Source organism: Manis javanica, chromosome 5 (genome assembly GCF_040802235.1).
Source record: "Manis javanica isolate MJ-LG chromosome 5, MJ_LKY, whole genome shotgun sequence".
Classification (NCBI taxonomy): domain Eukaryota; kingdom Metazoa; phylum Chordata; class Mammalia; order Pholidota; family Manidae; genus Manis; species Manis javanica.
Genome location: NC_133160.1, coordinates 118,215,974 through 118,229,746, shown reverse-complemented (window position 1 = coordinate 118,229,746; position 13,773 = coordinate 118,215,974). Strand labels below are relative to the sequence as shown.

The 13,773-nt window shown below is 36.2% G+C and overlaps 1 pseudogene; it reads right to left on the bottom strand.

Annotated features, from left to right (window-relative positions):
- Positions 1 to 4,035: 4,035 nt before the first annotated feature.
- On the bottom strand, positions 4,036 to 13,435 carry LOC140849700 (UDP-glucuronosyltransferase 2B31-like; annotated as a pseudogene).
- Between the last annotated feature and the right edge of the window lie 338 nt (positions 13,436 to 13,773).

The window sequence follows — 13,773 nt, the reverse complement described above, 5'->3', positions numbered from 1 at the left end:
TCCTCACCAGCATTTGTTGTTCTTAGTCTTTTCGATACTGGCCATCCTTACTGGTGTGAGGTGATATCTCATTGTGGTTTTAATTTGCATTTCCCTGATGAATAGTGATGTGGAGTGTCTTTTCATGTGCCTGTTGGCCATCTGAATTTCTTCTTTGGAGAACTGTCTCTTCATATCCTCTGCCCATTTGTTAATCGGGTTATTTGCTTTTTGGGTGTTGAGGTGTGTAAGTTCTTTATATATTTTGGATGTTAACCCCTTGTCAGATATGTCATTTAAAAATATATTCTCCCATACTATAGGGTGCCTTTTTGTTCTGTTGATGGTGTCCTTTGCCGTACAGAAACTTTTTAGTTTGATGTGGTCCCATGAGTTCATTTATGCTTTTGTTTCCCTTGCTTGAGGAGATGCATTCAGGAAAAAGTTGCTCATGCTTTTATATTCAGGAGATTTTTGCCTATGTTGTCTTCTAAGAGTTTTATGGTTTCATGACTTATATTCATTCAGATCTTTGACTCATTTTGAGTTTACTTTTGTATATGAGGTTAAAAAATAATCCAGTTTCATTCTCTTGCATGTAGCTGTCCAGTTTTGCCAACATCAGCTGTTGAATAGGCTGTCATTTCCCCATTGTATATCCATGGCTCCTTTATCATATATTAATTGGCCATGTATGGTTGGGTTTATAGCAGGGCTCTCTAGTTTATTCCATTGGTCTATGATTCTGTTCTTGTGCCAGTACCAAATTGTCTTGATTACTGTGGCTTTGTAGTAGAGCTTGTAGTTGGGGAGCATAATCTCCCCAGCTTTATTCTTCCTTCTCAGGATTGCTTTGGCTATTCGAGGTCTTTTTTGGTTCCATATGAATTTTAGAATGGTTTTCTCTATTTCGTTGAAGAATGCTGTTGGTATTTTGATAGGAATTGCACTGAATCTGTAGATTGCTTTAGGCAGGATGGCCATTTTGACAATATTAATTCTCCCTATCCATGAGCAAGGGATGTGTTTTCATTTATTGATATCTTTAGTTTTTCTCATGAGTGTCCTGTAGTTTTCAGACTATAGGTCTTTCACTTCTTTGGTTAGGTTTAGTCCTAGGTATTTTATTCTTTTTAATGCAACTGTGAATGCAATTGTTTTCCTGATTTCTCTCTCTGCTAGTTCATTGTTAGTGTATAGGTATACCACAGATTTCTGCATATTAATTTTGTATCCTGAAACTTTGCTGAATTCAGGTATTAGATCTAGTAGTTTTGGAGTGGATTCTTTAGGGTTTTTTATGTACAATATCATGTCATCTGCAAACAGTGACAGTTTAACTTCTTCCTTTCCAATCTGGCTGCCGTTTTTCTTTGTGTTCTCTGATTGCCGTGGCTAGGACCTCCAGTACTATGTTGAATAAAAGTGGGGAGAGTGGACATCCTTGTCTTGTTCCCAATATTAAAGGAAAAGCTTTCAGCTTCTTGCTGTTAAGTATAATGGTGGCTGTGGGTTTGTCATATATGGCCTTCATTATGTTGAACTACTTGCCCTCTATACCCATTTTGTTGAGAGTTTTTATCATAAATGGATGTTGGATTTTGTTGAATGCTTTTTCACATCTATGGAGATGATCATGTGGATTTTGTCCTTCTTTTTGTTGATGTGGTAGATGATGTTGATGGATTTTTAAATGTTGTACCGTCCTTGCAACCCTGGAATAAATCTTATTTGATCATGATGGATGATCTTTTTGATGTATTTTTTAATTCAGTTTGCTAATATTTTGTTGAGTATTTTTGCATCTATGTTCATTAGGGATATTGGTCTGTAATTTTGTTTTTTTGTGGTATCTTTGCCTGGTTTTGGTTTTAGAGGGATGCTGCCCTCATTGAATGAGATTGGAAGTATTCCCTTTCCTTCTACTCTTTGAAAAACTTTAAGGAGGATGGGTATTAGGTCTTCACCAAATATTTGATAAAAATCAATGGTGAAGCCATCTGGTCCAGGTATTTTGTTCTTAGGTAGGTTTTTGATTACCAGTTCGATTTCATTGGTGGTAATTTGTCTGTTCAGATTTTTTGTTTCTTTCTGGGTCAGCCTTGGAAAGTTGTATTTTTCTAGAAAGTTGTCCATTTCTTCTAGGTTATCCAGTTTTGTTAGCAAATAATTTTTCATAGTATTCTCTAATAATGCCTTGTATTTCTGTGGTGTCCATAGTGACTTTTCCTTTCTCATTTCTGATTCTGTTTATGTGAGTAGACTCTCTTTTTTTCTTGGTAAGTCTGGCTAGGGGTTTTTCTATTTTGTTTATTTTCTCAAAGAACCAGCTCTTTCTTTCATCGATTCTTTCTATTGCTTTATTTTTCTAGATGTTATTTATTTCTGCTATAATCTTTATTATGTCACTCCTTCTACTAACTTTGGGCCTCTCTTGTTCTTCTTTTTCTAGTTTCATTAATTATGAATTTCAACTGCTCATATGGGATTGTTTTTCTTCCCTGAGGTAGGCCTGTACTGCAATATACTTTCCTCTTAGCACAGCCTTTGCTGTGTCTATGGAATGATTTTTAAGGAACTACTACAAATAATTCCCAAGAGAGAGATTAATTCCCATGAATTGTATTATCAGGCTATGATGATCTCTACTCTGTTTCATGCTATGAAGTTCTTTGATTACAAATGAGACCAGATCAAATGCTAGTGACATTAAAGTGTAATGTCAGAAGTGAACCACTCCAGAATACTATTGAGACTGCTTAAAGCTTCAAATAGAATTTTAACATTTTCACCTTCTTAGCTGGGTTTCTAAAAAGAATTCTTTTTGTTGAAAGGGGCATTAATAAAATAAAAGGAGCACAACAGCTAATATTTATTAAGCACTATGTTCCTATAACTGTGTAAGGGCTTTATGTATGTTATGTTCTATAAAGTTGCTACAACACATCATTAGTGAATATTGAAACATTCTCCCCAGGGAAGTCTAGTTAAGTTCCTGCAAGCCTCCTGTTACAACATTTGCATAAACTGTTCAGCATATAACCTTGATTTATGTATCCTTCCATATAAAGACACCTTATTTTAAATACGGTGTTCATTCATTAGCTTTGAATTCATAGGCCACAGTGCTGTAACTCATGGGAATGAATGAAGCTCGTCTAACAAACATATTTTCTTCATAAGGCACATCCCCGTCTTACATCCCCGTCTTCTTGCTTCTCAGGAAGACTAAAAGGCACTTCAGCACTACCCTCAAAGGCCATTCTAAACAGTGAAATCATTAACAAAAAGCACAAAAATGCAAAAATATGGCATCAAAAAGATCAGAAAGGGACACTTGTTTACAGTATGAGATGCAGCAAGGCAGAGATCTCATTGTTCAACCTTAGCTGGGCACATGCCTGTCAGGTGAGTCGTCTGTTTTTCACTGTTCTGAGCACATCCACGAATGTCCTTAAAACACCACAAGTATTGATTTTGGTGTTGCAAGTAAATTTTAGTGAGTAGGCAAATTTGAAAATATGGAATCCACAAATAATGAATGACTATATGAGAGTTTTTATTTTCACACTCATCCACTGAGATAGTTAAGCAAAACCTTTTCCCTCCATTTTCCTCCCTTTTTCTTGTACATCCACATTTTATAGGAAAGGTTTTACTGGTAGGATTGGGGTCTTCATATATTTGCTAGCTATCATAATGCCTTATATTAAAGCACTAAACCCTACAACCGTTGAATAGTGTCACATATTGTCATGTCATTATTTCAAGTGATTTTTTCCTTGAGAATGTGATTTAGTGGATAAAACATCTAATCAATCTATATATGAACTAATTAGGGCCCATAACAAAATTATTGAAAACCTTCACTTATATTTGTAACTTCATAACATTATCAGAATTTGATTCATATAACTACCTTATTGCAATTTACTTGAACAAAATACAAGGGTACAGCTCCCATACCACCTCAATCTTCTTATAATATTATTTGTATTTTATTGTAAATAACTGTATATACTTGCTTAACATTTATACTTTTTCTGGCCAACTGGTCTATAAACTCCCAAAGGGCTGCAGATGTGTCTGTCTCATCCGCCTGTCCTCCTTCAGTGCGGAGTGCACAATCTGGCAGCTAGTGGACACAGAACACATGTTTGCTGCAAAGATTATCCTCTCATGTGTTGGACAGTGAAAGACTGTTTCATAGTGGCTACATACACCAATCTTCCATTTCTCTCATACTTTTCCCAAGTGTCATGTAGCCCAGAATCTTCAGTGGTAATGAACCATGAAACATATAATATGTGAAGGAATGTTGTGAAGAAATTTAATACATCGCCCTGTGTCGTTTCCACAGGACAGTCCTGGACTAGGAATGGAAACATCTTTCCAAGAGACCAAAGCTTTACCTTAGACAAGGGTTTGGCAGGTTTGCAGTGAAGTCCTTCACCAAATTGAAAATTAGGTTAGAGTGGGTGAGGAAATTCAGAATCCCAATAGGTTCAGTTCCTCCAGATATCAATTCACACTTACCCCATCAATTCACACAACGTAGTGGGCCTTCCTGAAAGAGAAAACAGGGGAAGGAGAATACCAACATTTGTACATTCATATCCATTCTTTCCTTAGAAGATATACTAATAAAGTTCCAGGCCCCTGTGTTCAAAATATGCCAGTGTTTTGAAGTTTAAACAAACATTTAAACAAAAAAGCAAAAAGAAAACCATTTTAGTGAGGTTCTAACATAGCTAAGTTATTCCTACCTCTGCATCCTTGCAAGGTTCAAATATTCATTAAAGATTCATTCCTCTTTCCATGTGTTACAAATTCAAAATAACTTATACATTATATTTCAGGCCAGTATTTCTGCATGATTTCATAAGTATGTGATGAATATTACATTATAAATATCATCTGCTCATTTTTCATATACATAGCATTAGGTTTATATTTCTTTTAAGGTGTTTGTGACATTTTATTTAGTACTATGGCATTTTAAATATGTTTCCTTTTCATTGCTAACTGATATTCGGATCCTCTGGGGAAGACCCATGTAACAGGATTTCATGTAGCAAAAGGCCAGTTCAGAATACACTTTGCTGCTCATTGAAAATGAAGAAACACCCCAAGGTAGATCTAAATAGTTGAATAAGAAATAGTTTTCTAAAGATCATAATGATCTTCCACATTAAGTATAGATCTGCAGGATGAAGAATCAGCATTATTCACACTTGTCTCAATCTGATCTCCAGTACCATGCAGCCAGCCCCTAGAGAATAGACAGTTTACTTGTGGGAAGTTAAATATCCTTTAGGAGCATAGGGAAAGGCAAGTAGAAAAACCCCAGTGGCTCATGGGCCCTCCCCAAAGATGCAGGTATCACCGGGAATCAACAAGCCTATCCCTCCATAGCTTACAGAGTCACTCTCCCTTCTATACTTTACAAAAGAAAGGTTACGGCGGCACCAAAGTCCTGAGTGATTGCCGATCAGGAGTGAGCATAATGAATGAGATGCACTACATGAAATGATGTCTTTCACCTCTGTCTCCACGTCATTTATCTTTTCTGCCCTAGGTATACCTTGAAACATTCTGACATGTACTGATTATTGCACTTTAATGTGAAAGAAAAACTGTTGATTACTGCCTGGAAGAATGGGAGCCTCAGGAACTGTACCATGATTCAGTCGATCAAGTTTTTTCCCATATCTAAATTTGTGTCTTTGGTCTCCAGAAAAATTATAAATATTGGAAAAACTGAAGAAAAATATTACTAAGCTAAGGAATAAGTGTTAAGAAAGCTGAAAATTAGTCCTTTTATGCATTTATAACTGGACCAAGGCATCTCCTTTGTCAGTTTCTTTCTCTAGAATAAATCAGCAATACTGTGAAGGGTGCCCGTCCAAGGGGTGGTGTAAAAATTCTGGAAAGTCTGGCTGCAAGATGACTTGGCTTTAAAGGTCTACCTGTACCAATCTCTTGCACGTCTGTCCCCTTATTTACATAAAATATTCCTTACATTTAGTCGTATATGTCAGAGAGCCATCACCCAGCCTCCCACTCAACACACCATCCATCCTTGTACTTTGATTATTTGCCATTTGGCCATTTGATGCCCTATTATCCTTCACATTACTGTGTATGCAGTTCTTGCAGTATCTCAATGATGCTTATTTTCTGTGATCTATGGTTTTGGATTAATTTTTAGCAGATTTATCTTAGGAACTTTGATCTTTGGGTTATTTGTTCAGTCTTATTTTCCAAGACCTACCATCCTTCATGTCTCCCTCACCATCCCCCTTTCCACTTTGATTGTTTGCCATTTAAAAAATAAATAGTAGCTGTTTCCCTTCACATTACCTTGTATTACCTTGCTGTAGAATCTCATCCAAGGGCTTACTTTTTATAACCTTTGTTTCCAGATTAATTTTTAGCAGATTTATTTTAGAGATTTGATTTTGCTTTTATTCTCCAAGCCACTGCCACCCAACCCTCATACAAAATATATATATATAATCAAAGGTTAATGATTTATAACTCAGGCTTTTATTTCCTCTGTAATCTTAATCTTACATACCTTCTTAGCTATTGATAGTAATTTTGACATTTATACTAAGCACTCTTAAGTTCCATTTGAAATGGATATTTTTCTTAGGTTTCCAAAATTTTAATAATACTGACCCCCAAATGTTATGTGTATATATGTATACATATGTAAGTTTGGGTAACTGTATGATATGCTGTTAATGGAAAGTGACTGTTAAGAGGACCACCTATTCCAAGAAAATCTAACTTTCTTGGTCTTTTATATTGTAATATAGTTGCTGCTTAGCACAGTGTCTTTTCAAGTAATATGTGGAGTTCTGAGGTCAGGGTCTCTCTCTTCTCCTTCCAGTTACTTCAATATACACAGTGGTTGGGTCCAGGGGACTGGACTGCTGTTTCAGTTCCACCCGCAGCCATTCTTCCACATGAGACTCTTGGGTATGTTACCTAAACTTTCTGAACTTCAGTTTCTCTGTCTGTAAAATGAGGACACTAATAGTGCCTATGAAAACGATTTTTGTATTTGTCTTCCACGGGTTAATAAATAAAAAGGACTTCAAAGATTTCCTGGAAGAGAGTAAATTCTCAATAAATGTTTACTAATTGCCTTCTGCTCCCTTCCTACAAATCTTTCCCTCCCCTTTTCTTCTCTTTCCTTTAAACAGGAAACATAGAAGCTCAACAAATGTTTGTTGTTTAATAACTGTTCCTCATAGAATTAGGATTAGAAATCATTCAAATATAAAAAGTACATTAGAACCTTCCCCTAGGGGAAGTAGTGCATGTAGAATCAGAACACGGACATTGATACTCCCAACGTAATCCCCGATGTTTTAGGTTTACTTAGTAGATGAAGGAATCAATTGAGAAGGAAATAGATAAACTAGAAAATACACAGAGATCCCTCATCCCCAAGTAAGAAAGTTTTCTTCCTGATGGAGATATTGGGGAATTAGATCAAAGAAATAGTACAGGTATAATAATAGAAATAGTGAATCTAGAAGAGAAATATCAGAAAATTTGATTCTAAAAGCTGAAAGCAACTTTTGCTCATAGCTTATCTTACAAAATCTACTTACATAATAAGTAGATTTATTTAACTAAAAAAGCTTTGAAAAATATTTTTTCTCATGTATGACCTTAAATTGATTTTACATACACACCACCACATATATATTATATATATATATATAATAAAGTTCCTTACTGTAGTATGTTAAAAATGGCTACATGTCTTGGCAACTTCTCCTATTAAGAGGTGGAGGCTAGTTCTCCACCCTTTGAACTGGGCTTTCCTCATGACCTGCTTTATCAATAGAAGGTGGCAGAAATGACATATTATTATTTCTAAACCCAGGCCTTGAATTTGCATGCAGACTCTTCTGGAATTCTGCTACCATCTGATAAAGCACAAACTTGCTGTTGTAGAGGCCACGTGTAAGAGGCAATCAAGTGTTTGCTTTTCTGCCAAACCCAAGCCATGTGAGTGACACTTCCTTGGACCAATGAGCACCAGCTAAGCTGGTACCTAACTGCAGCCTAATGAGTGAGCCTAGGCAAGCCCCAAAGAGGAAACATTTTTCTGTGCCTGGCCCAATTTGCTGGTCCACAGGATCATGAGCAAATAATATGGTTGCCATTTTAAAACAATGAGTTTTAAGGTGCTTCATTTTATAGCAATAAATTATTTATGAAAAGCACAGTGAAATTGTAGACCTAAGAATAGAGTAGATTGATGTCAATTGAAGGGACATCACCAGTGTCACAGAGTTACCTTGCCCAAGCTCTATTGAATGGATGATAAATTTGACCAAAAAACTATCATATGTCCATTTCAGCACTAAACCTAAGGAAATATAAATTTGCTTTAATTTTAAGTTATATAAATTTAAAATTTTATGTTTACACTGTAGCACACACCGAGAAAGTAAGGTTGATTTCCACCTACTGTAGGGAAACTGTAATAAATAAACCACTGACTTACCTAATACTTGACTGTTAAAATTATCTCATTTCTTTTTGTTAAATGTCTCAAATGCAAAATTGAAATATAGAAAATATGATATTTGTAACTCTCCATAAATGTCAGTTTGTCACTAAGTTCTGATATGACAAAGGGTACATGGGAAGGAGGTAATGGAAGACCACCACAGAATTTTGTGTATGTATTACCAGTGGTTAATCGATCGAAGACTGACCAGAGGCAGGTTAAGGAGTCCACACAGCAACTCAACACAAGGATGACTGGCATCTCTACAAATGTCAGATTTGGATTCTTACAGTTTCTTCAGAAGTTTCTTGTTAAAATCTGCATCCTCACAGAGCCCTGGACAGTATCAGAATATTCATACTATGTTTTTTCATCTTTGAATCATATGCCCACAATGTACTCTGGTAACACATAAGCCTTTACCTTGATCCATTACATAAGAAATGACTCAAGTGCATCCTTAATGAAGGATGTAGAATAAACCTCAAATTTAGAGCAGGTGGTTTGCTGGCATCCCTGAGGATGGAGGCTGAAGTTGCCAGCATGGTCACCTCATGCCCCTCTGAGCAAGTTCACACAGGATTGTCTTTAAATTGATCTGATGACTCTATTTCATAAATATGGGATAAATAGAATTTATGAGGACAATGGGGATGGATGGTTGTTTCTATAGAGTTTATGCTTTGGAGAATATTATGATAGAATGAGAACTTTAACCCATCAAATTAAGTCTAGGTGTGAAAGGCAGAGAGGCCCCTTGACAGCATATTAAAAGAAATTCTCATCTCTTGCAGAAGGCAAAAAAAGCACAGTTAGAGATGTAGATACGTGATTGGAAATGTCTTATTAGGTTATATGAGTAATGATAGCTTCAGAGTTATAACCCCAGTGTCAGATTACAGGGCTGTATGTGCATAGGGAGTTAGGAAATGGGGCACATGGTCACGGTCCTCTGGAGCTCTCTAAGGGATCCGGGGGAGGGAAAGAAATCACAGCCACAGTACCATGCAGGGTGTGTGTGTGTGCGTGTGTGTGTGTGAGTGTGGTTGAAAAAGATAACAAGGGTGATCTGTTTTTTCCTCTTTGTTTTTGTTTGTTTTATGCTTATTTTGTTGTCTCCCTGTGTACGGAAAATCTTATGTCATATGTCTTCAAATGTAAGTACATTTTTTCATTAAATATGCTGGTCCCCTTGATTTTGGTGTTTATATTCTTTAATCAGATAAATAATTTTCTATATACTTTTCATGCAAAGCTATTTTTTAAAGCATGGGATTGGAATTTTAACAAATAACTCATCACTTTAGAAAGACAAGTTTTAAAGGATGACTTGTTAAGAAATAACCTAATGACAAATTTGTAATTAAAAGACATTCTTAAGGATAACCATTGGAAAGATATTTAATTATCTTAAAGCAAAGAAAATGTTAAGTAACTGTCCTCTCTTTTTTGGTTTTTATTGTAGTTTATGTTTCAGTAAGGTAATTTTTACAGATAATTTTAATTAGGAAATATACTGAACTTATATGTTTCGGTTTTAAAATGTTATTTTTCTCTAAAATTATCCTATATTTCTTAGGTGAACTTGTGCAAAACTTGTGATAAAGTTTATCTGGAAAATACATATCATTAGAGTTTTATTTTGAAATGAATTTGGGCTGTGAGATTAGGACCATTTCATTAGTATAGAACTTAGAACATGAACTTCTTGATCAGTTGGGATATTTACATTTTTCTTATTATACAACTGTCATCATGAAATAATTTTTGAGAGGAATTGTTAAATTTTGTGAGACAGTTTCTATTTTTTCCCTAAACTAGAAATCTACCTTATAGTTTTCTATTTTATTCTGATTAGAAATATATGTTACCTACACTTAAAACAGAACAAAAGTATTATTAATAATACCTCTGCTGAAGGACTCAATGTTTATGTATTAAAGAGGTGAGATGAAAGAAAGGTTTTTGAGAAAATACAGAAACAATGTAGACTTCATAATCAGGAAAGCCTACACAACAAAAGGGACCTCTGGAAAAACTGCCAGAAAGAAAAGTGGATCAAACCAGAAACAAAATACTGGACATAGATTTACATACAAATTCAAGAAACCTAGCTGCAGACTGCCTATCACTTTATCAAGAAATTCTGTTAGGAGTTCAAATCCTTTTGAATGTTTAAGTCAGCTGCCAACTCCTCCAAAGAACACACACAACCACACACAAAGACCTACCAATCAAGCAAAGCTAGATTGGGTTTATTACAGAACAGGCAAACAGGGGGCTTTCTGGCTGTTTCAGAGGATGGAAGCAAAGGAAGATCACTCTGAGGGGATGGGCCCTGGTTGGTGAGATCCAGGAGGGCTTTGTAAAGGAGGAAACTGGCTCGGGACAGTGTTCATGACACAACCCGGGTTGCTGGACACCGTGAAGTGAGCCCCTGAAACCTGTCCTGTTGAGCAAGCCACATGCTTTAAGTAAACTATTTTAGATGATCACAGACCGGTTATCCTGAAACAAATTACTAAACTATTTTTGCTACGTTTCAGTATTATTTAATTTAGGACTAGGAAAAAAATTCTGGCCCTGGTATTGTTTAACCCATAGAATAGAAATTAGACTGTTTTCATCACTCATTTAAGAAAAATTAAACCTGTACTGCCCCAATGTGACAGGTTTCCCAATGAACACCTGCTCTTTACCGCCACCTCCTGCTGAGAACTGATACATGAATCACCACAATAGCCAGGCGCTCACTTTGCCTCACAGTTTTCAAAGCTTCTTGATTGCTGTCCTGTATCAGGCTATGAACTCATTTCTGTCAGTGCTTTTTTCTAAGATGATACACAACTAATTTGCTTTCGTACACTATGTTCATTGACTTGGGCTCATTTTTTAGGACACCCACGTCTTATTTAAAATACCTAGAAATAAAGGCAGTGCAGTACTTATTCAAATTTCAATTATTGTAAAAATCTAAACTCATAATTCTTAACAACTGTATTATGTTTTTAATATTAATAATGCATGAATTTTATAGCAGTTAGTGATCATGTTGGTTTACTTCAAAAAGTTATATTTGTGGCAATTTAAGACTTGACTACAGATACAAATACGTCCCACCATGTCTCTACCCTTGAACAGTGGCGGGATTTTCAGCTGTTTCAGAAAAGAACTCGCTGGTAGTGGTGCTGAGCTGCCAGTCCAGGTTAGAAAGGGCAGTACATTCTGGCTCTGGCTCTCTGTCACTTTCTCTCTCATTCTCTTTCCCTCCTTCTCCTGCTCAACAACCAACTGCCATACTCAGAACGCCCCACTGTTAAGTCAGTCGCTGAGGTCATGCACACCAGCTCAACGTACCAGAGCATTTGGCTGTGGCACCCAGCACAGGAAATGAAAACTCTTCCAACAGTAAATGGTCAAATCGTTGTCATTTTTTTTTTTTTCACTGTAAGAGTCAGAGACATATTGACATTCCTAACTGTTTCTCTGTAATATTAAATAAATTACATGACGAAACCCTGAATGTGTAAGTTTACTGGTCTCACTCATATTTGTAACTTTTACAGTACTCCAGCCTTCTGTTAACTTGATCTCCTCATGCTCTTTAAACCAGCCTTGCAAATCTGCCTAGGAAAAAACAGTCCCAGTCCCCATTTTCCCTTTAAAACCATTTTCTTTATATCATTCTTCCCCATTCCTCAAGATTAAATTAAGGAAATCCACAATTCTAACTGGACTCTAAGTATTTATCCGTCATGGGGAGAGAAACTACAGTTGACCTTTGAACACATGGGTTTAAACAGGTCCACTTATATGCTGAGGCTTTTCAATAAATATATTGCAAAATTTGTTTTGGAGATTTGCAACTATTTGAAAAAACATTTTCTTTTCTTTTCTTTAACTTATTAACATGTAATATACAAAATTCATATTATTGACTATTATCAGTAAGTCTTCCTCTTAACAATTGGTTAGGGGTGGTTAAGTTTTGGGGAAGTCAAAAGTTATAAGCAGATTTTCGAGTGTGGAGGGGTTGGCACCCCTAGCCCCTGAGTTGTTCAAGGCTCAACTGCATTTGCAAGGCTGCTTTAAATACTCTCTGGTGTCTGCTGAAAAATACTGTGAAGAACTTATCACTGCTTTTTTTGTCTTAAATGTGCACTCTCTTATTGAGAGCACACATACTGAGAACAATGCTAAGACAATTAAGTTCCTCATATTTTGAAGACCCACAATCACCTATAATTTATGTAGTACATTGTAAAACTTAAAAAAGTTAGGAAAAAAATTATCTTTATCCCATTGATATTGGTTACATACAAGATGGATGCTTGAATTTAGGAACTGTTTCTGTTATTAAGAGCTCATCATAAATGAACAGAAATATATATATAATACTGTGTCCACACATACACACACACACACACACACACACACACACACACACCCTAAAACTCAAATCATTTCCACCAAGTACTGATATAAACATATAACAAAGAGTATAAAAAGTTATTCTTTTAAATATATGTGAACTCTTAAATTCCAATACTGTTTGAATGCTCATCAATAACATATAAAACGAAAAAGTTTCATTGAAATAGAACATATTGCAAAAGCCTTGACTGTACTATTAATTCTATCACGCTGCAAATGTTTTGTAACAAAAATGCTTTTTATAATCCAGTGTGGACAATCTGTCTTTTTGGACCTCTGTAGCTATTTCTCAGTTGCACTCATTCCTTCGGATTCAATGAAGGCCCTGCCATGTGTGCACACAGGAGTACACAGGCAGCTTCAGCTACATGAGTTTTTGTGTCCACTGCGTTCTGTCTGACCCCACACCATTAGATGATCATCCTTGTGCCTGGGGTTGTTCTCTTGTTGGTCCCCTTGCCCAGACCCTTTCTGCTTGGACATTTGGCCGAGGTTCCTTCATCTTGTGCACACTGAGGAGGCGCCTGGACAGAGAGACTCGAACATAAAACAGAGGCAAATTTGGGCAATGGTGGGAAGAACCATCTAATTTGTGTTGCGAGAATGTCCTTAGAACTCTAGGGGATCTTCGTGGTGAAGCTGCACACAGCACATTTGCAAGCCTTAAAAACATTTCCCTTTAGCTTTTCCAGTGGTTGACCAATAGTTCCTCTCAGAGATCTGAACCCTGGTACTGGTTCTTCCAACTTCCCCTTTGGACTGGGAACCTCGGGATCTTCTTTTGTTTTTGTTCTTTCCTCATTTGTCACTTCTGTCAGTTA